The 26443-nt window shown below is 36.8% G+C and overlaps 2 long non-coding RNA genes across 3 annotated transcripts in view; both read left to right on the forward strand.

The window, feature by feature from the left end:
- The window catches only part of LOC121072423, a 60182-nt gene extending 41795 nt beyond the window's left edge, over positions 1-18387 (forward strand). For both annotated transcript variants that reach the window (XR_005821202.1, XR_005821203.1), the window contains 2 exons: positions 15239-15312; positions 15905-18387. This is a non-coding gene — a long non-coding RNA (uncharacterized LOC121072423). The remainder of the gene's footprint in view (positions 1-15238; positions 15313-15904) is intronic.
- Positions 18388-19157: 770 nt separating this feature from the next.
- LOC121072424 lies at positions 19158-25946 on the forward strand. Its single transcript, XR_005821204.1, has 3 exons — positions 19158-19295; positions 21760-21904; positions 25824-25946. It is a non-coding gene; the product is annotated as an uncharacterized LOC121072424 (long non-coding RNA).
- The last annotated feature ends 497 nt before the right edge of the window (positions 25947-26443 follow it).

Genomic DNA, 26443 nt, shown 5'->3' on the forward strand with positions numbered 1-26443 from the left:
TTGTTGTTTTTAGTTTCTATGGTATAAACCAGCTAAGTTTTGGAGGCCTACTGAAGCACATTACAGGTGTTCTTAGCTGCAATACATTTCTTAAATTTTGGATAAGCTCTGGAGAAATATTAAATATTTGTACCTTAAACAGATTTTTTTTTTTTAATTTTCTCTGTGTCCGGCTATATGTTTTCAGCTAGCTTTTTTTAGTATACTACATATACCACACACTTGTCACTTGCCAATTATAGCGTGTGAATAATAAAAAGATATATGTAGCTTTTATTTAGAATTTCTGTTTACAATTTGTTACATGTAATTAACTTAATATTACAACAAGGAATAAAATATCATTGTCTATTTCCTCCCTTCCTCAGTGTAATACAATAGACTCTATTACTTGAATTAGGAAGGTAAATTAAAGGGAGACAGGAGTGCTTCCCTTTTCACTGAGCATCTTTAAAGCCATACTGGGAGCAAATTTTAAGGTAATTGTTAAGAAAGATTTGTGAGTAGGATGTGCAAGACATGAAAAGTTTGTCCCTTATTATTGTTCAAAGACTGAGTGGCTAGGGCCATCCAGGAATAATGTACTGTGATTTCTTCAGTACAAGGAGTGCAAGAAGAAACAATAAAATTAAGCGGAAAAAACAGAACAAAACAGGAATACGTTTTATTTATTTTTCAAGTAACATTTCAGTTTCAGAGAACCAAATCTGCATATACTGGAGCAAAAACGTTCTTCCTGGCTTCAGCTTGTTGAGATCAGATCATAGATGAGATCTTTGGTATAATAGGGCATTCCAGTTTACTTAAAATATCACATGTGAAAATGACTGGTATACAGACCTATGGTTATTTCATCCATGTGTTATTTCCAGTCTCAGGCCTTCAAAAATGCTGATACTTTATCCTTGAAAGAGCATCCTGACTTGTAATATAATTACAGGTTGCATTTCAGTAGTCTCAATGAACAGAGAAAAAGAATGAAAGGACATTTTACTCTTTGGACAGCAAGTCTCAACTAAAGAAGGACACATTTTTAGTCTTTGCCGTGTTTTAGTAAGAATACAGTCACTGAATCTTCAGGAGTGAATTAGTCCAAATGTTTTGTATCACCTGTAATTTTGTAGTTGAAGAGAAAATAAAGAGCAAAGACACCTATGAAAACATGGAGGAAATGGCAGAAAAGCAAAGTTTAAAAAGCTTGCTTGGGCAAGTCTTGCAGACCAGAAACACAGGTCAGGAGTCTGAATACCTAATAACACTCATGAGAGGAGGAAATTAAGAACAAGATCAAGAGTAGCATGGGATCAAGGTAGTCCACACAGCCATGAACAGGCAAAAGCACATTGCAGGACTGTCACGTGCATGTAAAGAAGTTACCCTTCAGCAATACTGCGTGGTCTCTTTGAACAAGTGTGAAGGAGGGAAATTTAAATTTTTTGCCTCAAAAGCAGATACAGATCTTGGCTGAAGTGCTAGTGATGTCCTTATCCATCTTGGCCCTAATCCTGAGCTCAGTGAAATCAAAGTAACGTGATTCCTGTTGACTTCAGAGCACCTTGGGTCAGACGCACTATGAAGTATTTGGTAAGAATGAAGTGCTGTTGCTACACTCTTTCCTGCTGCCAGCTCCAGTATGCAAATTAATTCAAAAATTCTATAACCAGTGTGAAGTCAGTTGTATGTTGCTATTGCTACTTAGGGATAAATACAAATACCTGCAAAGACAATAAGTGTGAAGTCTCTACAGATGCTGTCTGGGACATTTCTAGGCAGGAGAGAGCTTGGCGCCATTTTTATAGTTATGCCTGTTAAGATTTAATAGATGGAAAGTTTCATTAGTGAACTGTGTTGCAATTAACTTGAAGGAGGTTCCAGCCTACTGTATGCAGTCCTTCCTCAGAGAAAGTTATTTACATTTCCTTTTGGTAATAATTTATTGGCTTTTCAGCACTTGAATGTTAATGAATAGCGAGGACCATGATTTAACAAAAACCTACCAACAACATAACATGATTTTCTAATTATTCTAACAGAGGATTGGGTCAGCTGTATAAATTTTTATTTCTCAGTGAACACACCAGTTGCTGAAAGTCAAGACTGAGTTGACCTAAGGGCAAGGGATAATGCAGAAATGCAAATTTAGGGGAATAGTTTTCTCCTTGGTAACATCAGTAATAGGGATTAATGAGGTAATGACCTCGCTTTTGTTGTCTCTTTACCAGTCCACCCTGAGGCCAGATCCTGCTTGCTTCATGCAATATTTTCATTGTAAAATAGATTGTATTTAGGTCTTGGTCTTGTGGATGACCTGCCATGGGAGAGGAGTTGCACAATTCCTACTGACTTTAGAGCTATTGTAGATTTTTTAGTGCATTTAGTGCAGGACAGTCCCATATACTTCTTCTGAAAGAGGAACATTTGGTTGCTTGAAGCTGATTGATGTTCATAGTGACAGAAGATCATGTTCCCTGAACTTTCTGGGTCTACTTAAAAACAGCTCTATCAAAGCATGCCTTCCCTTTTATCCTGCTCAGAAAACTCTGCCCTTGGAGGCAGGTCCAGGGCAGGGCAGTGCGAAGGCATCCACAGCACCAGATGAGATGAGCCTGGCTGCTGCCATCTGCAAGCTCTGTCTCAGTGGACAGCCCTTGCTGCCCACCTGAGCTGTAAGATCACATTGCTGAGATGTCTGGAGGACCCTTTCTCCCTTTGAGAGGCTCCCAGTGTACTTTTGCTGACAACCTTAACCATGAAGTGAAGGCAAACTGCTCTGAAAAATTGTTCTCCCCCAGATCAGAGGAAACTTTCTCAGATTTCAGTCAAAAACTTTTGGGAGAAAAAAATGAAGAGATCCATATGAACATCCTCTGGAAGACAGGTTTGTGCTGGCACTGGTGAGCACTGGAAGACTTCTGTGCAGAGTAAATATTCATGTAGTGCCAGCAAAACTGAGAAACAGATCATGTGATAGAGCGAGAAATTATAGTGGCCTGAATAAGTTGCAGGTGATGGCAGTTCAGAGCACAAAAACTGGTAGAGATTCTGGTTCTTACTGAACAGATATTTCTTCTCTGAGAGACACAACGCAGAGCTGGCAAGCTGGTGTTAACAGGATCTGGAAGGTTTGCATTTCTTATTTATTGTGAAATCTGTATATGATGACGAGTGTATGATGTGTGACTTGTATTTGGCCTGGCACCATAATTACAAAATGAACAAACAGAAAAAAGGAAGGCATTATACCATGTTATGCTATTTAACCTATATAGACAGTACTAAATATCTGTGTCTGAGTCATCATAAAACCCTAAATATTTTCACTGCAACAGTGGTGCTATAATTTTTTTCATGTTTCGTTTTCGGGATGTTGTACTGGGTTGGGCTGGGATGTTAGCTTTCCCTGCAGCAGCCCATACAGTGCTGTGCTCTGCACTTGTATCTAAAACAGCAATGGTATCACACCAGCGTTGTGTCTGCTGCTGAGCAGTGCTGGCACAGCATCAGGACTCTCTCTAACCCCCCTAGGGGTGGGCAAAGATGTGAGAAAAGAAACATCACCAGGGCAGCTGACCTAAACCAACCAAAGGGATATTCCATACCATATGATGTCACACCCAGCAATAGAAGGTGGAAAAAGGAGGAAGAGGGGAGGGGTGGGCTCTCGTTGTGAAAACGTCTGTCCTCCTCCCGAACACCGGCTACGTGCGTTGAGGACCTGCTTCAAGGACGTGGTCAAGCATAGCTCATTTGTAGGAAGTAGAGAGTAATTTCTTTCCTCTGCACTTCCACATAGCCTTTACTTGTTTTGTTTAGTTTTCCCTTTCCCCCTCCCTTTTCCCCTTTCCCTTTTTTTTCCCCTTTAGTTAAATTGTTAATTGTTTAGTTAAATTGTTTAGTTAAATGTTTAATTAATAATAATCTTTCCTTAATAATTATTTTTTTTTCCTTTAATTCAATCATCCTTATCTCAACCCGTGAGTTGTTCTTTCCTTTACTTCTTCCCCTCCTCATCTAAGGAGGGGGAGTGAGAGAGCAGTTGTTCTTTCCTTTACTTCTTCCCCTCCTCATCTAAGGAGGGGGAGTGAGAGAGCAGTTGTGGTGTTCAGCTGCCTAGTCTGGTAAAACCACCACAGATGTAAAATTACTAACCAGGACTTAATAAAAAGAAAATGGTAAGCCATCAAAGCTTACTTGGTAGGAGAACGTGTTCTGTGTGAACCGTCCTCTGGGCATGGTTTCTAGGGCTGAGGGAAGAAAGTGTTGTCAGAGTGGACACATGGACTTGCCAAGAGACCCATATGTATGTGAGCAGCCGGAACATGCAGGTTTGGGTCAGAGCTGCAAGGCAAGAATTGTTTCTGCCACTTGTAGTCCCAACCAAGTGCTTTTTCTGAATGGGCACCTCTGCCTGCCACGTTACAGAAGGCCCATTTTGTATTAAAGATTTAAGAGACCAGAGATAGGGAAGAGGGGAAGCCACCATTTATTCCCACTCCCGTTATTGATTCATGAGAAGTGGAAGGAGGAGTGTTAGAGATGGGTATAAGTTATCCCTTGCATATCAGCTTGTTGTCTCATGAGCTCCATCATTCTTGTGGGAGAATCTTTCTCTTCCCTTTTCTGTCTCTTGTGCTGTCATAAAACACTCTGGAAGGTTTTAGTTTTGTTTGCAAAAGAAAAGGAGAAAAGCTGAAAAATTAAAAGAATAAAAAAATCTGCTTCAAATATGATTGCAACTGTGAAGGTGAAAGGGAAGTTTTGGACATGTACAGATCATCCTTTACTTCTTATTTTGATGGACATAATACAGAAAATAAAGGATGAAAGAAGGCAATGAATGTATAAGTAAGGGATAAGGCTAGATGTGTCCCTTCGGGAAAAAAAAAAAAAAAAGATATTACCATGATGCTAAGAGCAGGATATCTGCATACGTGCACAGATGCCAATACATGTTACAGCTTTGGCTTAATAATGAGAAAGTAACTATTTTTTTCTTAATTTTGGATCTTTCTACTTCATTTAATAAATTCAGTATTATTAGTTAACACTAAAAAAAAATAAAAAATAGAGTCAGAATAAGATGGAATATGGTAAGAGAAAAGCAGCAGCCATTGGTCTGTATAAATAGGACTAAGAACATTTTCCAGAGCGTTCCTCACACACTCACAATTCATCTGTAGCTTCCCTGAGGCAAGAGTGAAGGTGTCAATCTCACTGTTGTGGATTTTTTTTGTTACTAAAGGTGTCTGAGCTTGCCCAAGTCAGTTAGGGCTGCAGTGTTGTTGTGGCTGTGGTTCAGTGGGACAGCAGTGCATTAATTCACAGCACATGATAACCTTCCAGACTCCCCGTCTCTCACCCCTCTACCAAATTATTATTTGCATTTGAGTACTGTAATCCTAGAAAGAATACTTCCAATTACCTTAAAGGAATGTTCTGCAATCTTTTGCACATATTTTGTTACTACAGCAGAGACTACTTTGATTTTGTGACATAACTTGTGGTTAAAAGCTTTAGGCAAGGCCACACACATGCAAACAAGGACTGGTGAGTTGGATAATTAGTAAGAATGGCAGAGCCCTGTCTCTTTACACAAAAGTTAGCAATGATATGCAATTAAAAATGAGCTGTAAAAGGTAAAATCTTTTAGATATAATGGAAAGCAATAGATCAGGTTGAGCAAAACAATGTAACTACTGGGAAAAGAAAAAAAAAAAAGAAGAAAGTCCTAGTTTTCAGTGAAATCTTTTCTAAATGTGGAATCGGAGAGACTACTTTGTGTGTCTCTGCAAAGCAGGAATGTCTCTGTTGTACAGTGGCTGTCCTGATGGCTCTTAGGTTCTGCTTTCTTAGAACACTTATTGAAGTGTGAATGGGGTACATTGACAGTATGAAAAACATAAAAATAGAACTAACCAGAAAAGAACAACATCCATTAATATTTTCTCTTATGCATTTTTTATACCTCTTTAGTTTCTTGCTGAGTTCTGGAGTCTTTGGCCTTGCAACTGGTGTTCTTTGCATTGTGAAGGCTTCAGGCTGCCCCCAGCTTTATTTACATTTCAAAAATTTTGGAGTACATTCCATTCTCTGCTTATATATTCCTCCTTATTTATCTTATGAAACTAAATTTCTGACCATTTTCTTGTCATAGTCCATGATATTTTTTATTAGGAAACAAGATCTGCTTCTTATTGTGGAGCATCACAGAAGAAGGTTCTTTATTGCAAAAGTATAAAAACTTGTGTTCAATGACAAAGATGGTCAAAGGAAGGAAAAGGAATGCAAAGTAATTGACTAAATAGCTTAGTCATAAAAATCAAATGTAAGTGTCAGTCTAATAATTATAGAATGTTTAAAATGTGTGCTCAACAAAACCATATTTTTTACAATGAAATTATTAAATACTATAATTATTAAAATCTGTTCAATATTACTGATTCAATTCTACATTTTGTCTTGTATTAAGGTATGATCTTAATCATCTACGAAGTGTTATTTCATTGTCAAAAATTATTTGAATGGATTTTTTTTTTTGAAAATACTTTCTCATATGAAAGTATGAGAAAAGTCTGTTTTTTTTCTTGCAAGTATTTTTAGAGTTGGTTGTTATTCATAAAATACTCTAATTTCAGTGGGATTTTTTCCTCCAAAAGTATTTACAAGAAATTTTATTATTTGCCATCACTTTTGTTGTGCTTCTGGTTCTGAACTTGAGCACACTGTCAGCACATGCAGAAATAGCATGTGACTGAACCTGCAGAGGAGGAAGGCAAATAGTAAATTAAAAGTTGAAACTAGCAGCATACAGGCCATAAATGTAATGAGAAGCATTTGTCAAAATCAGTTAGTAAACATTGCAATGTCCTGAGGAGACCTCCACATGGAGGAGAGTTTCCGTCATCGGAGACTTGCAGGGAAGGGCTCAACAAACACCTGTCAAGGTCAACTGACACAGCTAATTCTACTTGTGACTCATGCACAAAGATTATGTGGTCATGCTGAGTTACTGAGTACAAGGAAGGGATGCCAGGATCCTTGGAAATGAATGCTTTGAAAAACATTCAAGGAAGTGATCCTCAGTGGTAGATTCTGGGAGAATACTGACTGTCCCAACCATATTTAGCATGGCTTGTCATGGCAGGAAGCTACTGCAGTGCAAAAATACATTTTTGCTTCTTGGAGTGCCTTGGAAAATTGTGTGTTTGCAGCACAGTCCATTTTAGGTTTTCATTGTGGTCTGCAGATCGTTATAAAAGGGAAACTACTGCTCTTCCATGAAAATGGTAAAATCTGCAGAGGGATGTGTAACAGTCCTCTATCAAAGACGTTATTGGGAAGAGTAAAAGCAGTTAATTAAGACTGTCATTCCAGTTGAACAGTTACTTTATCCCACTGTAACAGTCAGTAAATATTGTTTATTCAATTATGACTGTCCTGGAAATAAATCTGTTCACTCACCAACTGAGGAGCACTGCTCGACAAGCTCCCTCTTGGATTTGTGTCTAGGAAACCAAAACAATATTTCTAACAGTGTAGATTTCTTAGTAAGAATATTACCTCTCTGGCAAATAACGGGGAAGACTAAGAAGAAGCAAACAATTATGTAACTACTGTTTCTGAAGATCGTAATCAGAGCACTTCTCATGTAAACTGAATAGCTAGTTGTTTAAAGACCTATTGTACTTCAATTATTTTTTTTCTTTTTTTTGAGCTCAAAGCTTTTACAGTTATTTTCCTTTTGGCAAGTCAGATTGGTTACTTTATTTGCTTGATGGGGGTATTTGGAGGAAATGGGGAGGTCTTGATTGTGCAATGTAACTGTTTTCAGCATGCTTTGGTAAAGTAGTAAACTCAAGTCTTAAGGAGAAGTTAGTATTTTAGTGAAAAAAAAAATCCTATGGCAGCCTTGGTGACCTTGGAAGAAGAAATTACTTTGTTCAGCATAGAAGAACATGACAGAAAGCTTCCAGTTACTTTTGAGTTAGAGAAAACATGAAGATAGTTGTAATGTATTTCTGATAAATCAGAATGACTTCACATTATTTTGTGTACTGCATATTTATAGTACAGCTTTAAATCTTTGGAATGAGGTAGGCTACAATAGATGTTGGCACTGTCCAATCTGTCTATCAGATGATATAATACGGAGGTCCTGACCGCTGAGGTTGCTAAAGATCCACAAACATACCTCACAAAAGAATTTTTAACCTCATTTTTCTGCTAAAATAGATTTTAGATATTTCTGGAATAAATATATTCTGCTGAAGTAAGTTCTTTCTAAAGATTTGGTGTTATATAGTGCTCTATCTCATTTCTGTCCTCGGTTGTGCACTATTAACTGTATGGAGTAAATTGATACTGTATAGGACTTCACAGGAAGCTTTAATTCAGTAGCTGGTGAATGACTCAAATGTAAATATATAGGTTTTGTATTTCAAAATACGCCAGATAATTATTAACAAAGACTGACCCTTGCTTTTTTAGTATATAAGGCACACCTGGGTTCATAGGTATTTTTGATCATTTTTATATACAAATCATTAGCATTATGTAACGTTCTTTCTAAATTTGTTGTTTTCATGTCACATTAAGCACCAAGTTATCAAATGTCATCATACAGATAGAATTTCCATCCATTTTTTTCTTTAATATTCTGAATAGCCAGCTAATGTTAACATGACACCTTTTCTTAGGGAAAGTTAGAGCAAATGTAGTGGAGTGTCAACTTCCCTTTCTGAGTTTTTTTTGTGTGTAGTCTTCTTTCTTTGTGCATTGATGCCTCCAGTGGAAGTGTGTATATCGCAGGAATGGGACCTTTCAGCTAGGTGGACAGGAAGTGTTTTACTTCTAGTTGGTGATGTGTAGGTATTAGCATTCGAAGCTCTCATTTATGTCTTACAAATGGCTCATATGGTTCAGAACAGAAGATGAAAGGCCTTGAATAGGGTTAAGAGAAATCTCTGTGGTGACTCTAAACTAATCCTTAATGGGCACGTATTTGTAAAACAAATAATGAGGGAAAAAAAAAAAGAAAAAATCACCTCTTTTTGTGCTGGGATCAGATATGCGAAATATGCAAATATACATTGAAAATGGTTCTTTTTCCCTCTTACACAATGGGTCAGTGTTAGGATCTGTAGATATGCAAAAAAGTGCAAATATACATTGAGAGTGGTTCTTTCTCCCCTCTTACCCATACAGTCAGGGTTAAGGTCAGGAGGTATTTGTTTGGAGATGATGGTTACATTGTGTAAAAGAGCTTAATGAGCTTAGTGAATGTTGAAATAAGCTTAACAAGAGAGGAGTAGTAGCAAGATATCTAGCAAAATGATCTAGTTTGCTTCCAGTAGTCTAGCAGAATCTTAAAAGATCTCTGATAAGGGAGCAATCCTGAGTGATGCTTTACCTCCTAATAAAGGCAAAAAGTGGCAGTTATTTTTTGAAACCTTGAAGACCCACTCCTAACTCCAGCCTCCTACCGTTTGTTATGCATTGCATATGTGTGCAATACAAAATGAAGCCATGTTTATAAACTTTTAGACTACAGACTGACCTGCATCTGCGCTGGAAAAAATGGTCAGGAGTATAATAATCTAGATGTTCTGGGCAAGAGATGAAATGAGAAGATGTTATGTACACATTTGATATGGTACTTCTCTTTGAGGGAAATGTTCCTATGAAAGTGGGGTTAAATAAATGTGTCTACGACATGCATAATATTATTTGGAAAAGAATAGAGATTCTGATTATACTGAAAAATAGAGAATCTAAATCATTTGGAAGTTTCAGAAAGATTTGGCTCAAGTTTCATTGACTTGATTTCTAATTTTGTCCTTCTTGGTTCTCTGAAATATCCATTGAATTGTGCAGATGTAATAAAATTGCAATCTGTAGCTAGACTGTCAAATAGTGTAGCTGGAAAAAGCAAAACGTGCTCACGCATCTAAAATCTTTTATTTTTGGTCAAAAACTTTCCCAACAGTCTACACCTTGTGGAATCTCCAAAAAAATATTGTTACATTGTTCACATTACAGTAATGTTCAGGGTTACAACAGGGTTGTTCTTTCAAGGATCATTACCTGATTTGCAAAATGGCTGTTTGGTTAAGTGGCACAGAGGAAGGTGAGAGACCTAGATCTGTATTTGAGAGAGTGTACATGGTGCTCAGGATAAAGGCATCCTGTTCCATGACTACAGCACTTGGACTCCAACACAGGCTACTGCAATGAAAATAGTTTACTAAGAAACTTTTGAATCTACAATAATCTGCTGCATCAGCAGTGTTTTTTGTTTGTTTGTTTTGTTTTTAAAGAAATGGACCCCTTAAAACAAAACCTCCAAGAGACCTCAGTCTGTTCAAGTTTTTTTTTTTTTTAATGAGTAAATAATATTTTAGGTAACAGCTGACAAGAGAGTCTATCTAAACTTGCATCCAGAAGACAGCCCAATGGTATTTTTTTGTATTTCTGTGGATGAATTTAGCTACTTTTCTCTCAGAAAGAGCACAGCTGTGACTTGTGAATAAGAAATGCTCTGAGATTTCAGTGATTAGTTGATTTGCATCTTTAGTTGAAAGGAAATTTTAGCTAATTAATGGACTCGACTACACTTGTTTCAATTTAAATAAGCACGCCTAAAAGCCTTCTCTGCACCTCTGTTTGTTTAAATTGGGTTTGCCTCTTTGATCTCATGTTAACATACTTTAATGACAGGTAAAGATTGATAATGGTGTATTGTAAAGTTCAGGTAATAAATGGTGTTTTACTCATAATAATGCTGAATAATGTACTTTTTATGACCCAGTTTGATGGAAAATTTCCTTGTCAACTCTGCCTAATTGTCCAAACAAAACCACCCATTACTTAAAGAACTACATGTCTAACCTAGACACATTAATTAGGGTCATGACTGAGCTACACAAAGGAATATGGTAACACTTCAGCTATCTTTAAGTATGATCTTTGGATAGCAGTCCTAATGTTAAACTGAAGTTTAATGGGGGAGATGTTGTTTACACTACCCTTTTGTAGCTCATGGACATATGTTGGAATCCATCCATAGTGGCTGGGTGATGGGAAAACAGCATCTCCCTGAAGGTCTTTAAAGGTCATAAACAATATTAGTCTGAACATCAGAAATCACAACATCAAGTAAGCCTGAATAAAAAAGGAGGAGAAGAGGTTTCTGGGTTTTCATCCAGTCAGAAATTGAAGTCAGTAAATATCATGTTCCATTGAACTGAGGGTTAAAAAAGGGGTTAGTCTTCAGCTGTCAACATCTTGGAATCCTGTACATCAAAGTGCTGTGCCAAGCCCTCCATGAGTGCTGGCACTCTCTCAGTACTTCATCTACTTTGAAGTTTCAGGGATTTTTGCTGATAATGTAGCAAAACTACAGAAGTGCCAGTGTAGCCTTGAAAACAGAAGTCCAAATTTCAGAAAATTCCCATTTCAGAATTTCAAGTGTTCAAAACCATTTTAGGTGTGGGGATTTTTTTTTCTGCACTGAAGATTCAGCACATGCTTAAAGTGTGAGACTCTGCAAGTATTGGTTTAATTTGTATTAGGAAATTTCACGTTTCTGATCATGGATTAAGAAACAGTTTTTAACTCATTTGGGTTTATGCTGCACTTGAAAGTAAATGTTTGCGAAAATGTGTTCTATCTTGATTAAAAATTTTCAGTCCTATTCTATGGTAGCCTTTCCTTTTTCTTGCAGGACTAACCTGCACAAATGAATAATTCTTTGCATATTTAGTTCCCTTACTACTTTCATTGGTAGGTTGCATGCTTGTCTTTCCTCGAAGGATAGAATAGCATGTTCCCTGTTTTGATTCCTACATAAAAAAAAAAAAAAAAGACAACAAAAATTACAGGTGTTCCTGCTAGTTTATGTTTAAAAAGTGATACTGAATTCTCATTGTCTAAGTTTCATTGCACTTGTGCTGAATTTTGTGGGAAGTTGAGGCGTGACAGGCTGGTTAGGGCTAACAGCTTCCGATTACTTGTGTTGAGGTTAATGCAAGAAATAAAAGCAAACAAACAAACAAAAACCCCACTTCGTTCTTTATTTGATATCTTTGCATTATTTTTCCTTTTATTATTTATAGAAGTTTAATTTGTAAATCAGAGCAAGCAGATATACTTAACCACATAATCCCCTGGTGGCACTTTGACTACTTGTGTTTGTTTTGGCATTGCACGATGGAGAAAGCAGAGGCTGCTTCTGTTCCCCATGATGAAGTCCACGAAGACTTTACCATGACTCTTGGTGAATCTGATCATGATGATTAGATTTCACTTGAGAATCCAGATATAGGCTAACGTTCTACATTCATTAAAGCCTTTAGGGTACAGTCATATGTCAGACTACTTGCAGAAAGTTTTCCTCCTTCATGTGATATAATAGAGAATGCAGGACAGTTTTCCTTTAGGTTCAGCTATGGACTTGTAGGTGGGTTACAGGTTGTTCTCTAAGCTCGGTGGGGAGTTGTTGTAAACAGCAGTGCTCTGGGCTGCACCCAGGGAAATGCTAGCTAAAAGCCAGGAGTGCTTGGTACAGTGTTGTTTTTTTGTTTATTTGTTTGTTTTTTGTTTGTTTCTTTCTTTCTCTCATCCCCTCTGGGAACACAGGGGCTGCTGAGCCATGTGGTTCATTTTATAGAAGGGTACTTTTTGAAATAATGGATGTATCAAAGGAAAATTTGTACAGGTTTGTAATATATATATAGTTCAAGAATAATGGAACTGTAGAGAGCTTCTTGATCTGTTAATTAGTGATAGGGGTATGATACAGGAGTTTCATATTCGTTTCCATATTACAGAAAGGTTGGGAATATATTGTATATAATTGTTATGTAAGTAAAATAAGGAATACCTTATGATATAGCAAAGAATGTTGATGTCAACAACATTGTTGATGTTGATTTTCAAATCCTTCTGTCCCTGATAGCTGTAAGGCAGTCAATAAATTTCAAAGGGTCAGTCAGATATTATGCAAAAAAATGCATCTTATTGCCTGTGCAAATTTTGTTCTAGAAATCACTTAACTACTCTTATTAAGAAAAAGCACCCAATTTCTTTTCCTGTGTCATATCTCCCATAGTTTAATGCTGGTTAAAAACAAAACAAAAACAACAATGGCAACATCATTCGATTTCTTTCTCTTCAAATGGAAATCTGTTTCTTAATTTGTCTGCTATAATCATTGAAGGAATTAAAAACACTAATAAGCAAAGTATTAATAAATGCTTCTTAATTAGAAAATAACAGTAACTCAAGAGACAAGTTTTGTATTCACATTTTTTTTCCTTTTAATTCTTATAACCTTATGCCGACCTCCAAGCAGAAGTACGCCATGACTCATTCATGTAAATGTTCTGAAGGTTGTATTAGTGTAGCCTACATAGAAGTTCTTTGGTCAGGGTGTTCTTGTATTTGATAAGTTTAACAAAATTTGTTCTGTATTGGTGGCACTTGAAGTAATAAGAGCAATACTATGTGAAATCAAATTAAATCTGATTTCAACAAATTCTCGTTATATGTTAAGCAAACAAAGTATAAAACTATCTAGCCCGATGTGAATGTGGTTCTCAATGGAGCCTACATTTAAAAATGCCATATCTATAGTGAATTACTTAAAATTGTAATGAAAAATAAAAACATAATCCTGTAAAAACATGAGCTTCCAAAAGTAGACTATGCTGTGGGACAAAGCAATTTTCTAATGAGAGGTTTGCTTAATGCAGAGTTCAGACCCCTTTGAAAAAACAATGCTCACTTTTCTAAGTACCATACAAGCAAACGTGATATTGCTGATATAAGAGAATTTGTATTCTCTCCCACTGCCCCCATGCAACTGAGCATTCCTTGGGTCTTGGAAACATCAGCTTCGGTGTGAGACTGAGTGTATCAGCATGCTTGGAATAAAAAGAAAAGCACCTCCAGAAAAGTAGTGCTTTATCCTTTTCCTCTCTCTGTTGTTTTCATACAGTATTAAGAGTATATAAGATGTTATGCCAAAAGGGATTTGTCCTTTTTATCTAGTAAGAAGAATGCTTTTGTTATTTGCATTTCTGAATTGCTTAGCTGCCCAAGCATGCTTTATGTGTGCTGCTTGAAATGTGTCATTGGATCACGTGAGTGCTGTTCTCTAGCTGATGTTGGACTTCCTCCAACAAATATGGATTATGTTAAAGTAGGTTCTGAATTGACGAGGATATGTTAATAACTCCCAGATGGGCATCTTTGTGCAGGGAAATACAAACGGTGTATGGCAGGAGCTAGTGTTTGGCAGGTCCATCATTCCGTCATTAAAGGCCACATTATTACTTACAACTCTGCTTGCATGACAATTGCTTGCATAAACTCAGTCTCGCAATAACAAATACACACAATTTGCTTTTAGATATGTTTTTCTCTTGCAAGGATTTTTTTTATATGCCAGCTGGTTTTTCCTCCAGTTTAATATACGGATTTTTGAAAATGAAATAATAGCATGAAATGAACACTTAGGTTCTACAAATTCATGGTTAAGATCTTTTTTTTTTTCTTTTCAGATGTGTGATAGAAGCACAAAATACTTACACCTTAGGGTTTTTTTTTGTTGTTTGTTTGTTTTTTTCAGTCTGTATTATTCAAAGCTTAATGCTAACTCAAGAATTCTGGTTGGATCAGCACATTTGCACTGTGTTTATTTAAATTTTATTTATAGTTACAATTGGATGTGCTATGTTTAAAAAAAAAAGTTTATTTCATTCTCTAAGGGGGTTTGTAGCCTTCCTATGAGCAGTTAAAAATAATGTTGTTTTTCATGTAGTTGCATGGATGAAGTTGTTATGATTAGATAACTATATAGGCAACATACACAAGTATGAATTATACAATAAAAATGTTTGCTATTTGCTATGCATCTTGATCACTGCACTTGTGCTTCATTTATTAATCCATTTCACCAAAACATTCAAAAGCTCTGTTCAAAGAAAACATCTGCAAAATGTCTCTGACTGGAAAATATTCCTTCCTTCCTTCTCCACCCAACATTTTTTTTGCAGTCCTACCCCTCCTAAATATCAAGTCATGAACCTGAAAACAAATTCAAAAGCCATACCAATTTTTGAGGTATCAAAAACTAAAAATGAATTACATCTTTCACTGCTAGCTAGAAGGGGAGCAAGGGCTTTGGATTTGGGGAATGGGATACTTTGGGATTCCCAGTTTCTGTTCTTATCTTCAGTCCTACAGCGTTGATTCTGGGAGTGGAGCCTATAAAGCTGGACCTCTGGTAATGATTTGGGGAGTAGTTCCCAGGTAAGATAATATAAATAACATGGGCAATAATATTAAAAAAAAAATAGAAAAAGATGTAGCGAATGTCATGAATGTTTTTATCAGTTGCCTAGGTCATTCTGCACCAAAGTCAGATCTTTACCTCATTTTAATGTATTCTCACAAGCATGTATGTATATTTTCTCACTTATGCACCTGTGCTCAAACCTGGATTTTGACTGGCATATCAATGATGATGATTACTTCACCTTTTTTATTAAGAACAATGAAGTATACATTTTGCAATAATCTCATTGAGCCAGCTGATGAGAATTTGCATTTGCAGTACATTTTGGAGAATACTGCTGTGTTGGGGCAGTATTTTCTGTTGATGACCCAAAACATCAATACCATCCAGTGTCTGGAACTGACCCAAGCAACAAAGATACTGTGAGGGCTTCGCATATTTTTGTACTTCTCCAGTCTCTTTCTGCATGTTATGATATTATTACTCTCAATCTGGCACTTAATTTTCTTGGCTCTTAAAATGAGTGTTGTAAGAGTAGTTGAATGTAATATGTGGTATTTTAATATTGTGACTCTTAATGCTACATAAAACCTTTGTTTCCTACAGGTTTATTGAGCTGGTGTATTAGATTTCCTGCTGCATGAGCAAGAAGATTATGGTGGCTTACGTCTAAGTGTACTTTTGGGAGGCATTTTGTATTTTCTCTATAAATAGTCTTTCTAAAACACAATTGTGAAACTATTAATGTTTATATCGCATTATACATCTCTCTAAGTTTACTGTGCTGAGTATACAGTGTGGTAGCAAGAGGAAATCTTTTCGTCTAAGAAACATGTTCAGAATTGTCATTGTTAAAAGGCTACTAAAAGGCAAGTTTGTTATATTTATCTTTTTATCTGTAGGGTGTTTTTGGCTTATTACACTGAGTCATTCCTGTTTTCAACAATAGTAAAATTACATCTCTTAAGGAGTTAAGCTCTTCAATAGAACTTATAAATGTTAAACTTCCAGCAGAAGTGTGGGCATCCTGGCTATTCCTTTTGTGTTGGAAAAATGTCAAACGAGTCAATTATAAGCTCTTTACAGATAAGCCTTGGACTTGGGACTGAGAGCATGTGCACAGTAAAACTTGTATTTTACACTGTATAAACTTTTTTTTTCTTAAGAAAAAGAATGCATTTATTATGTAATTTAAAGAAAAAAACAATGGAAACATCCTTCGTCCTAAGATAAATGGAAAATATATTTAGGTGGAAGGAAGCAGAGGAAGTTTATATGTGTATTATATTACTGATGTATATTCTGTTTTGAGAATAATTTAATGAGCAATTTCTTCACGATTTATAAGAAGATGCCACAGGCCTAACTCTGCAAGGTCCCTTGGAACCATTTATTCATCCGTATGTGAACAGCCAGTTTCATTATTTTTAAAAACAGAACATGAATGAAACAAATGGTTAGTGTTGCTCTGTCCAGCAAAATGAAAGATTATCATCTCAAGCAGTGGCTGTCAGGTGGACCAGGTCCAGCTCTGCGTCCTCCTTGGGTTCAGATGCAGGGTGACGTGCGGGTAATCTGCAATTTGCTGGGGCATCGTTAGCTGGCTCTGCCTCCGGGGTAGGATTTGAAGCAGGCCTGGAGCAGCTGTGTGCCAGGTGGGTTGGGGAGGGATGCTCAATGCCCCGCCATCACCCGCTGGAGCTGGTGTCAAAGCCCCGGTGACATGGAGGAGGCATTAGGTCACATGAGTTACATTAAGTGGCAAGTGATAAATTCAAGATGACAATTCAAAACAGCGGTGTTTCTCCCAGTAATTAATTCCAGTGGTGCCTGAGGCAGTGCTTGGTTGCTACAACCAGTGTGGCCAAGGCTGAACAACTAATGAGAAAACATTACAGCAAGGATTTAGGGGCCAGTGCATTCTGGCAAGATGAGGTCACTACGATTAGAAAGTATTAATGCAGGTTTACTGTGATAAACTATGACAAAGAAACTTTGTGTTATTTGTGAGTGGTTAAAATGAATTTTTTTTAGTCATTATTATTATTTTTTTCCCCCTCAAAAGGCTTTTACACGCTGCTTGGTCCAGTGGCACCAAGCACTGCCTTGGTACTGTCACATGCAACCCAGGCCAAAGCTAGTTAGTTGCTGCAACCAGACACAAATCCTTTCTTCCCTTTCATTTGTTCTAATTACTTTTGTCAGGTAATAGTAAACACTCAGCTTAGAGGAATGAGTTTTGCTGTTGTTACCTAAGAATAGAAAGAATGATGAGAAAATAACATTTCCACATTCAGCATCCTCCTGCCCTCAGTCAGCAGTGGAGATGTGGTTGCACAGTACTGGCTAGCAAAAGCCAAGCAAGCGCTTCCTAAAACTTCCACTGTCTTAGGTATGAGGAAAGGCGGCCTAACAACAGAGTTTTATAGGTACAGTCCTTCACTGCTGCTGCAGCAGCACAGGTTTGACTGAGTTATTTGTGAAGAAAAATCCACAGACAGTGGAACTTAAATAAAATAAAAAACTTTTCTGTGAGATTTTCCCAGGCTGTTAACCCCCATAGCTGCAGATTTGCATTATGAATAACTACAAGTGCTGTGTACTATCTTAATGGAAACCCATGGGGTATAATGTGCTTATTAAACGCTTTTACCAACAGACTTGAAAAAGTGCTCTGCTAATTATGAAGTAATACTTATAACTGTTTCATGTTAATTGAAAGGGTATAGATGAGATGGACTACATGTTGTGGCATCTGCGTTTTTGTTGTCTAAAGCCTAACAGTTATTTTCACGTTTTGCTTTGCTCTCTTGTTACCGTATTTACGCAACAACCACTTTTCATCTGAAAGCACTGCAAATACTTCAGTACAAGTGCTTCCCTAGAGCAGATAGAAACAGTATTTAATCAGAACAGTAAGACTTGATCTAGTCCCAAATGTCAAATAATATAACTAACTAGCAAGCTTGTAACCAAATCTTTATATTATCTCAGAAAATGTTTCATGTACTATGTACTATTAATGTTTGTACCCTACATCTTATATTAAAGTACATACCTTTATCTTTTAAAACCAATTAAAAAAAAAATCAGCAAGACTTTATGCATTTTCTGTTGTATTTCACTCACCTAACTTATACCATATATTTTTTTCTCTCATTCAATTATTTTTATACGGCATTGAACTAGTATAGTGAAAATATGCAGTCTCTGATAAAACAAACAAACAAACAAAAAACACCAACAACCTTAAAAGTGATGTTTGAGGTCTACAGTTACATAAGTATATATATATAAAGTATTAAATACATTTTCATAATCAGACTTGCAATGACACTAATATTTCTCTGATGAACAGTGGAAGTACCATCAAGGGTAATATGCAGTAATATGAGGTGTAATCTAGTAAGTGTCAATGGTTTCCACGGTACTAAAATCTTTTTGAACATGTTCCTATTTCTGTTTGTATAACAAGCTTGTCAGTTTGCTCAGGTTTCATTCATTTATTTGTGTAGTTGCACAGTGGACAATTATTTTATCTTCTTTTTCAGGCAAAGGATAAAATATCCCATAGTTTAATCTCCATAACACACAGCCATAGAATTTCCATGAATTAATTGGTAACTGTAGTTAAAATATATTAAATGCAACAATTAGGCCCTATTGCCAATTATTTTTAATGTTTAAAACACATTTAGGCCAAAGACTTTAGGAGTAAATTAATCTCTAAGCAGGACAATTAAAACCCAGGGTTAGAACTATTAGAGTTCTAGATAAATTCTGGAATTTCTGTAGATTCCTGGAATGTTATTGCAGTGATGAAACAGTCACATAATTATCTGTATTTCAGAGGAGAATGTATGCCTTTCATGGAAGGCATGGGGAAATGCTTTTTGGCTACCCATTTGAACTCACCTTGGAGCCTGCCATATGAAGAGAGATGAACAAATGTGTAATGGTGTTCAGATGAATAGGAGTGCATTCACCAGATCAGCAGGTAAGATCTGTGTAGTGCTAATTGCTAATCATTTACAACCCACGTTAGATCAATTTGCTCATCAGAATTTTGTGAGCATAATAAAATGTGAGCAGGTGTAAGAACTCTATGCGTAGGTTTTCTATTTGCAAATTACAACTGTTGCAAGTCTTTGTTTTCATGGCAGGCATTATTGATTGTCTTATCTTATGGCAGGAAGGCTTCTGAGTAATATACAGTAATATTAATGTAGAAGAGAATGTCTACAGATGCCATAGTGTTTAAGAAAAAAATTGTCATGAAGATAGTTTTTACATGTTTTTCATGTCTTTCTCTGGAATTTTATAATTAGTGAAGATAGCTATGTTTTGCTGCTATTTAAATTATGAAATGCTTGGGAACGGTATTGTGAGAAATAGTTCAGATAGGTTGAAGTGTTAGGCTCTAAATGGATTATAATGTTCTATATTTCATATTTCATAAAGGATATTTCTTGTTAAATTGGAGTGCCTGGAAAGCAAATTGACTGCAAGTTTTTGAGAACTTTTAAAAATTATTCTAACTAATAACCATTCCAAAATGTCTCATTAATACAACAATGATCATATCAAATAAAGCCTCAGTATCACTTCCAGATTTAAATATGAGTTATTAGGTAGGCATTAAAAGTAATGCACATAAAAACTTTAAAAATAGATTTTCAGTATGACTGCGGGATATGTTCTCACACCAGAGGATGGCCAGTGAGTCTGGGCTTTAATTTTGATAAAAATAAGCCACAGTATAGTTTAAATACAGGCTTTTCATTGAATCCCAACTACTGAATTTCACAACATCAAAATAAATGTTTTATTCCACAGATTTAAGCAGGATTTGGAAAGTCTGTGTCATTTTGTTTTTTTTCAGAACAAGCCCACAAATTTATTAATAGTTTCTACTTTGGATCCCAATGCCAAACCCATATGGTTGGTAGAAAAAGAGAAGCTTGGAAACATTTTTTGCTGTGTCATATCTCTGGTTTATGCTTACCAGTACCTGCATTTGTGTATTCTTCTTCCATTCCTTAGTACCTGAAGCTATTTAGTGCAATGAACGTGAGACCAGCTGTACACATAAACACTGAGACATGACAGGGTTTGCTGCAGTGGGAAACCAGGGAATATATAATTGCATCGTTGTCTCTCGTTCCGTTCCCACATGTAACTTGCTTAAATGTCACTGCAAGCTACAGGCTCTCACTCTTCCCTTCGTTGTGAGCCTTATCCAACCCACGCTCAGCCATCGCGAGCGCAGAGCCTGAGCCGGCACCCGACACCCCTCGGGGATTCATATTCAGGCATCACCGATCGTTGACCTGGCTATTGTTGTTTGTGATACTTACTGGTAAACTTTTGCAATCAATACAACATCAGCCTGTGCAGCTCCTGGGAATGGAAACCTGAAGCAGCGCACTTAATCTTGAGGCTGGCTCCTGCTCCCTGCTCTGCTGCTAACCCAGGCGGTTGGCCTCCGTGATGCAGCATGATTGCCGCAGAGGTCAGGAGAGAGCTGGCTCGGCAAGTGCTGATGGATGGCTGCTCATGATGAAGGGCCTTGTCCATCCAACGAGAGGCGTTAATAATGATGGACCATGACTGTGCGCACAAAAAAGCATGTAGCTTGTTTGTGGACTTGCACAGTGAGAGCTGGAGGATGCCGTGTGATAGTTTGGAGCAAGTCTTTGGGGAAAAGAAGAAAAAAAAAGTAATGAAGTGAGGTCTCATTAAAAGTTAGAGAAACCTTCCCACTCATTACAAAATTGAAATGTTTTCTGCAAATACGTTGCTGCACATGTATTTCCCTGCCATTCTTCTTGTGTTGGACCTTTTCCTTGCACTTAAATAATAATAGCTACATTGCAAATTGAAAAAAAACAAGAAATGATCCCAAAGGCTGATGAATTAAAATTAACAAAAAATGATCTCTACAGGAATTTACTCAAACTTGTATGCTTCACTGCCAAATACCATATTTTACCTGAAATCAGTGGGATGGGCTGAGCCCTGGTACTTCAGTATGTCTGGCAAAAATTAAGTTTCTCCTCTTTAGAAAGAGAATTCTTTGTGAATTAAATGAATTGTGGAAAAGCTCACCTCTTACTGGAGACAGCTTTCTACTAGGTTTGTACCTTAGAAAGAAAATGCTAACGTAACCAAATAATCACTTCTGGGTACATCTAGGTGGACACATGATTTTTCTTTCCCAAAAGTGTTATCCAGTGCTTTGATTCTACAGGTTTCCTATATCTTACCTCCTCTGTCTCCTACAGATATGGATTGCAATATCAATGCTACCCCCCAAAAAAAACAAAACCACCCAACAATGGAAACAAAACACACACACCAAAAAAAAAAAAAAAAAAGAAAAAGAAACCTGTCACCAGTTAAATGCTAAAACCACAGGCCAGCAAGACTTCAGTAATATGCTCTATTGCTCTGTTCTTCAGCAGATTCAAGGAAGAGAAGTGGTGGTGTTTGTGGACCAGGATATTCACAGCCATGGAAGCACTTCTTGCAGATGCAACTCCTGGGCTTCCGCATGGGAGCACCTCTGTATTTACTTGTATTTTAAGATGCATCAAGCAGCTGTGGGTGAGTAGCTGTTAATGTCTGTAGTGGGGAGGACATGAAAGCTGGTGAACTGTCTCCAACCTTGTTTCTAAATTTTCCTCTTAGCTTGCAGACAAACTGTGGAGAAAATTTTAATGACCTATCTTAGAATTTATGATCATGCAATTTAAGGTTTTACAGCTGAAAATTCAGCTATATGCTGAAGTGTCCATTTGAATCTTGATACCTTTTTGATCGTGGTATTTCATATGCTTGAAAACTGGTGTGTAGGTGGCTAGAGTTTTTCTGCAGACACCTGCAAGTTTCCTATTTCAGTCCAATAATTTGATATTCAAAACAAGACCAAATGACTCTTTTCTAAAAATAGATTCAGTTATGTGATTACTAAAATAATATTTGTGTGATCTTTCTAGTTTTCTGCTAGCGCTACATTGATGGCTTTGTAATATTTAATACACTTTTCATGAAAATGTGTCAAAATTCTCTGTTCTTCTCATTCTTAATGCATGGTGATGAGATTTTCAGTAGACCTTTACACTTCATTATGGCAACATCTACATTTACGCAAAAGTAGCTTTATGAAAGGGAAAGGGTTGGAAGGCAGAGTTGACTGATGAGAATTGAAACTAGACTATTAAGGCCAGTTAGCTTTAAATGAATGTAGGCCACATCATTCCTGGTCATGACTGGGCTTAGACTCATGAGTTTCCAGCACACATCTCCAGAGTATGGCTCACTGACAGTGACACGTTGGGTTTGTGTATAGGTTTTGAAAACAAATAAAAAACCCACAACCAACAAAATACTTTTTTTTTTCCAAATAAATGAATTTTGATTAACAGAATTTAGATGCAGTGTGTGGGTTTTTATTATTGTTATTTTTTAACTGTTCCATTTTTGTCTATGAAGGCAATGCAGACTGTTAGGGGTAACCTACTGGTCACTTGAGCCAAGGTCAGAGGCATTAGGTCCACTTCTGTAAACTGGGAGGACAAATGGATGTGATTTAACAGGTATGGGAATCAGGAAAAAAAATGAGTTTTGACCAAGAAAGGAATCACATGCAGTAACACAGAGGAAGGTGCTGCTTCTGCAGCACCTTGTAGACTCTTACTGCTTGTTCCTCCTACTGCAGCACTGCCGTTCACTTGGTGTAGTTGCTCTAAAATGTTTGAAAGTGATTTCTTACAAAAATTTTCAAAAAAAAATAAATCACAAAGACACCCTCCTAAGTGTGGATGATCTTTCAAAGGAAAAACCACCATTTCTTTTCATAGTGAAATGTGTTTTTCTTGATTTTTAACTAAGGCAGGAGGCAAGAGCACATTGCCAACATGCATATCTGCAAATACTCCAAGAGATTGTTAAGAGCTCAGGCACAGTTTTTCAGTCAGAAATTTTTAACTAAGGAGAAGTTGTTGGGTGATAACTGCCAACTGTTTTTAGTAAATAGCAGGCACAATCACAGGACACATTCCTTCTTTCCATACCGTGATAGCAGTGCCCAACAGTAATGGCTGCAGTTTTTAGGCATGATATTGTTATTAAAGAGCTCTAAATTACATTCACAGGCCCCAGCCAAATGGCAAAAGCAAAAAACTTTGCTTGAAAAAAAAAAAGTAAAAAAAAATAAATCTGCTTCTGAAGCTGAGCTGATGCAGGAGGTGCTGCTTCCCCTGAGGTAGGACTCCTGTGCCACCAAAACAACACAAAAGATGCAATGAAGCAGGAGCTCTGTGCCACCATCGCCCTAAGGGAAGACATTCTTCCTGCCCAAGAGCAAAAGCAGCAGAGGGTAGAGGGCATGTCTGCAACCCATAAAAATTGGAAAGGTGCAACAATTAGGGAGCATATTGGTATGGTCTTTAGGGTGAATCAAGGAAACCCAGTTGGAATGAAACTGAGTATCACAAAAATTTACCTAAGTGTAAGGTCTATTAGGTTAGGTATCAATTGTAGAAAGGAAATTGTGAAAGCCTATTTCTTAAGACTTTTAAAACTGAACAATTCAAGACCCTGGAAAATATACTGTAGATAGCATAATATAATGACAGGAGGATAGAGTTACTTTAATAGGCTTATTTCATTTCTAATTCCTATGAGTCAGTTAAGCTATTTATGCTTAATTTTACATAGTTATGACTACAGAGTATAATCATCCAAATTGTAATAAAATCCTTATAACAGATAAAAATAAAAAAGTGATGCCTCATTTTGCTCAAATGAGCTAACCTACCTCAAAAATGAATGACAATCCATGCTGCTGGGGCAGTAGTGGGGTCACCAATGATGCCTTTAAGTAATATTAAGTACTGTGTGGAATTATACTCCTGTATTTTGTTTGTCTAGAAGCTAAATAAACCCAGTAACTAGGTGACTGGCTGGGAGGTATGTGCAAAGTGCCTGTGATGTGCCTAAATGCTTTGCTGCCAAGTGAGCACGGGGTAGAAAGGGCTGTGGGCCCGTCCTTCCCAAGCAGCTGGTGATGTCCTCGTCTGTCTGACCTTTGCTGCTGGATGAGTGATGTCAGAATTAATCCCAAGTTTTATAAATTAGTGCAGCTCCCCTCCCTCTCCTCACAACCGTATACATATGTATAGTTATAAAGATACACGTTTATATAGTTGGGTTTTCACTCAACCCCAGTTTTATTCTGTGATTACTCTCCCCCAACACTTTATTCCTGCTTTGATTTCAGTTTGGGTAAAGACTGCAAAAACACTCACATGAGTATTTCTCTTGCCTTTTCTCAAATGCAAAAACCACAAACACTCTTCTTTAAAATTATGTTTACAGCTATGTAGAGAGAGCTGCTCTTATGTTTTGCTGATTGCTTTTTGTTGACACTTGGATCTGAGATTTAGAGCCCATTTTGTTTTTTACAAAGCCCTGTTCTGAATTTTCTACAAGCAAAAATGCACTGTTAACAATTAACATGGAAAAAGCTGCTTTGGATTTGTTTTAAGAACTATTTTGGTGCTTGTAACTGTCTCATGCATTATATTTTTAATTTCCATCTGGCCAATCATACCAGTGTACAAGATGTATCATCCCATGAATGGTCATTAAATTCAGCACTAAACCACCTGATTGTGACAGGAAGAGAGAAATCTGAGCACAGTAAATTTCACTTGGTTAGGAAATCTGTTTATTCATCACATTTATTTTAATTAAAATGGAAAATAGTGTGAAATACCTTATTTTGCAAAACAATAAAACATTACCTACTAATGGGTTAAAAATAAACAGAGGCTGTCATGTATAAAAAAAAAGAAAAAAAGAGCTAAAGAAAGAGAGAAAAGGTAATGACAGTTTTGAAGTATCCAGTACCTGTTGTGACAGGAATAACAAATTAATTGGGACTATAACGGATTCTTTGTAAAGGTGAAGTAAACACACTTGACTGTATATTTTTCACCATCAGTTAAGTCTCAATTGGTTCTAAAAATAAACAGAAGACATTGAACAGTTTTAATGGATTTTGACACCTAGGTATTATGCTGTCACTCCAGTATAAATGAATCATAACTTTAGACTGCGCCAAGGAATTACTACACATTTGGAGAAAATTTATGGTGCACCAGGCTTTGAATCATGATGTGATACCAAAACTAAAGTCACAAGAGGAAAAAGTCTGGCATAAATTATTATTTATCCAAGCCATGCATACCCGCAAACGCAACAGGTACAGATTACAGGGTGAGTTGGAAATGCCACTGTATTCCTAGGTGTTCCTGCCGTCCTGACCTCCGTTTTGGTAAATCTCCCAGTGAGCTGCATCCAGAGCGGTGTTGGACAAAGTACTGCGAGGACCAGAGGTTTGATGCTTCTCAGGGTTCAACTTAATCAACGGTTTTACCAACAAAGCTAAAGGAAAGGAGAATTTCAGTAGTTGACCATATACTTATATTAGGCTTAAATTTATTTTTACCTAACACAGGACTTGTAGATGAAGTTTTTACTCTGGGCTCAAAGACACATTAAGCTGTCTATGAAGTGAAGGACACCTGCAGTCACTAGTTGCTGGTCTCCAAACTGGCCACATCATTTGGTCTGCACTCTTATACAGGTAGGTAAACATTTAAACTATGTTATACAGGCATACATACAACATTTGATGAAATGTTCTCTTAAATACTATTCGGAAAAAAAAAAAAAAAAGCCATAGTTTTTGCAATTGCTTAAATGATGATAGCATGCTTTCGATACTTTTAAGGAACATTGGGATATATAATTATTTCTCTATAAAATTATTTCTAAAAAATTTTCCTTTGTAGGCTGGATTGTATACAGTGCACAACTGTGTAGTAGTGACGTTTGTAAGTCCTTAGAAAAATATAATTTTCTTAAAAATGGCTTCATTCATAGCAGAAGTAGTTTTTAAAATATTTAATTTACAGTACTTCTTCAGCTTCCTATGCAGCCTTTCTTGAAAAGATCACCTGTTTGAGCATTTTGCCTTAAATCTTAGCCACTTCAGAGATTGTTACAAAATACTGTGAAGAAATGGTCTAGTTTTTAAGTCTCTATTCAGCATAAAGGAACAAATCCAAAGAAGAT

The sequence above is a fragment of the Cygnus olor genome, chromosome 6, assembly GCF_009769625.2.
Source record: "Cygnus olor isolate bCygOlo1 chromosome 6, bCygOlo1.pri.v2, whole genome shotgun sequence".
Lineage (NCBI taxonomy): Eukaryota > Metazoa > Chordata > Aves > Anseriformes > Anatidae > Cygnus > Cygnus olor.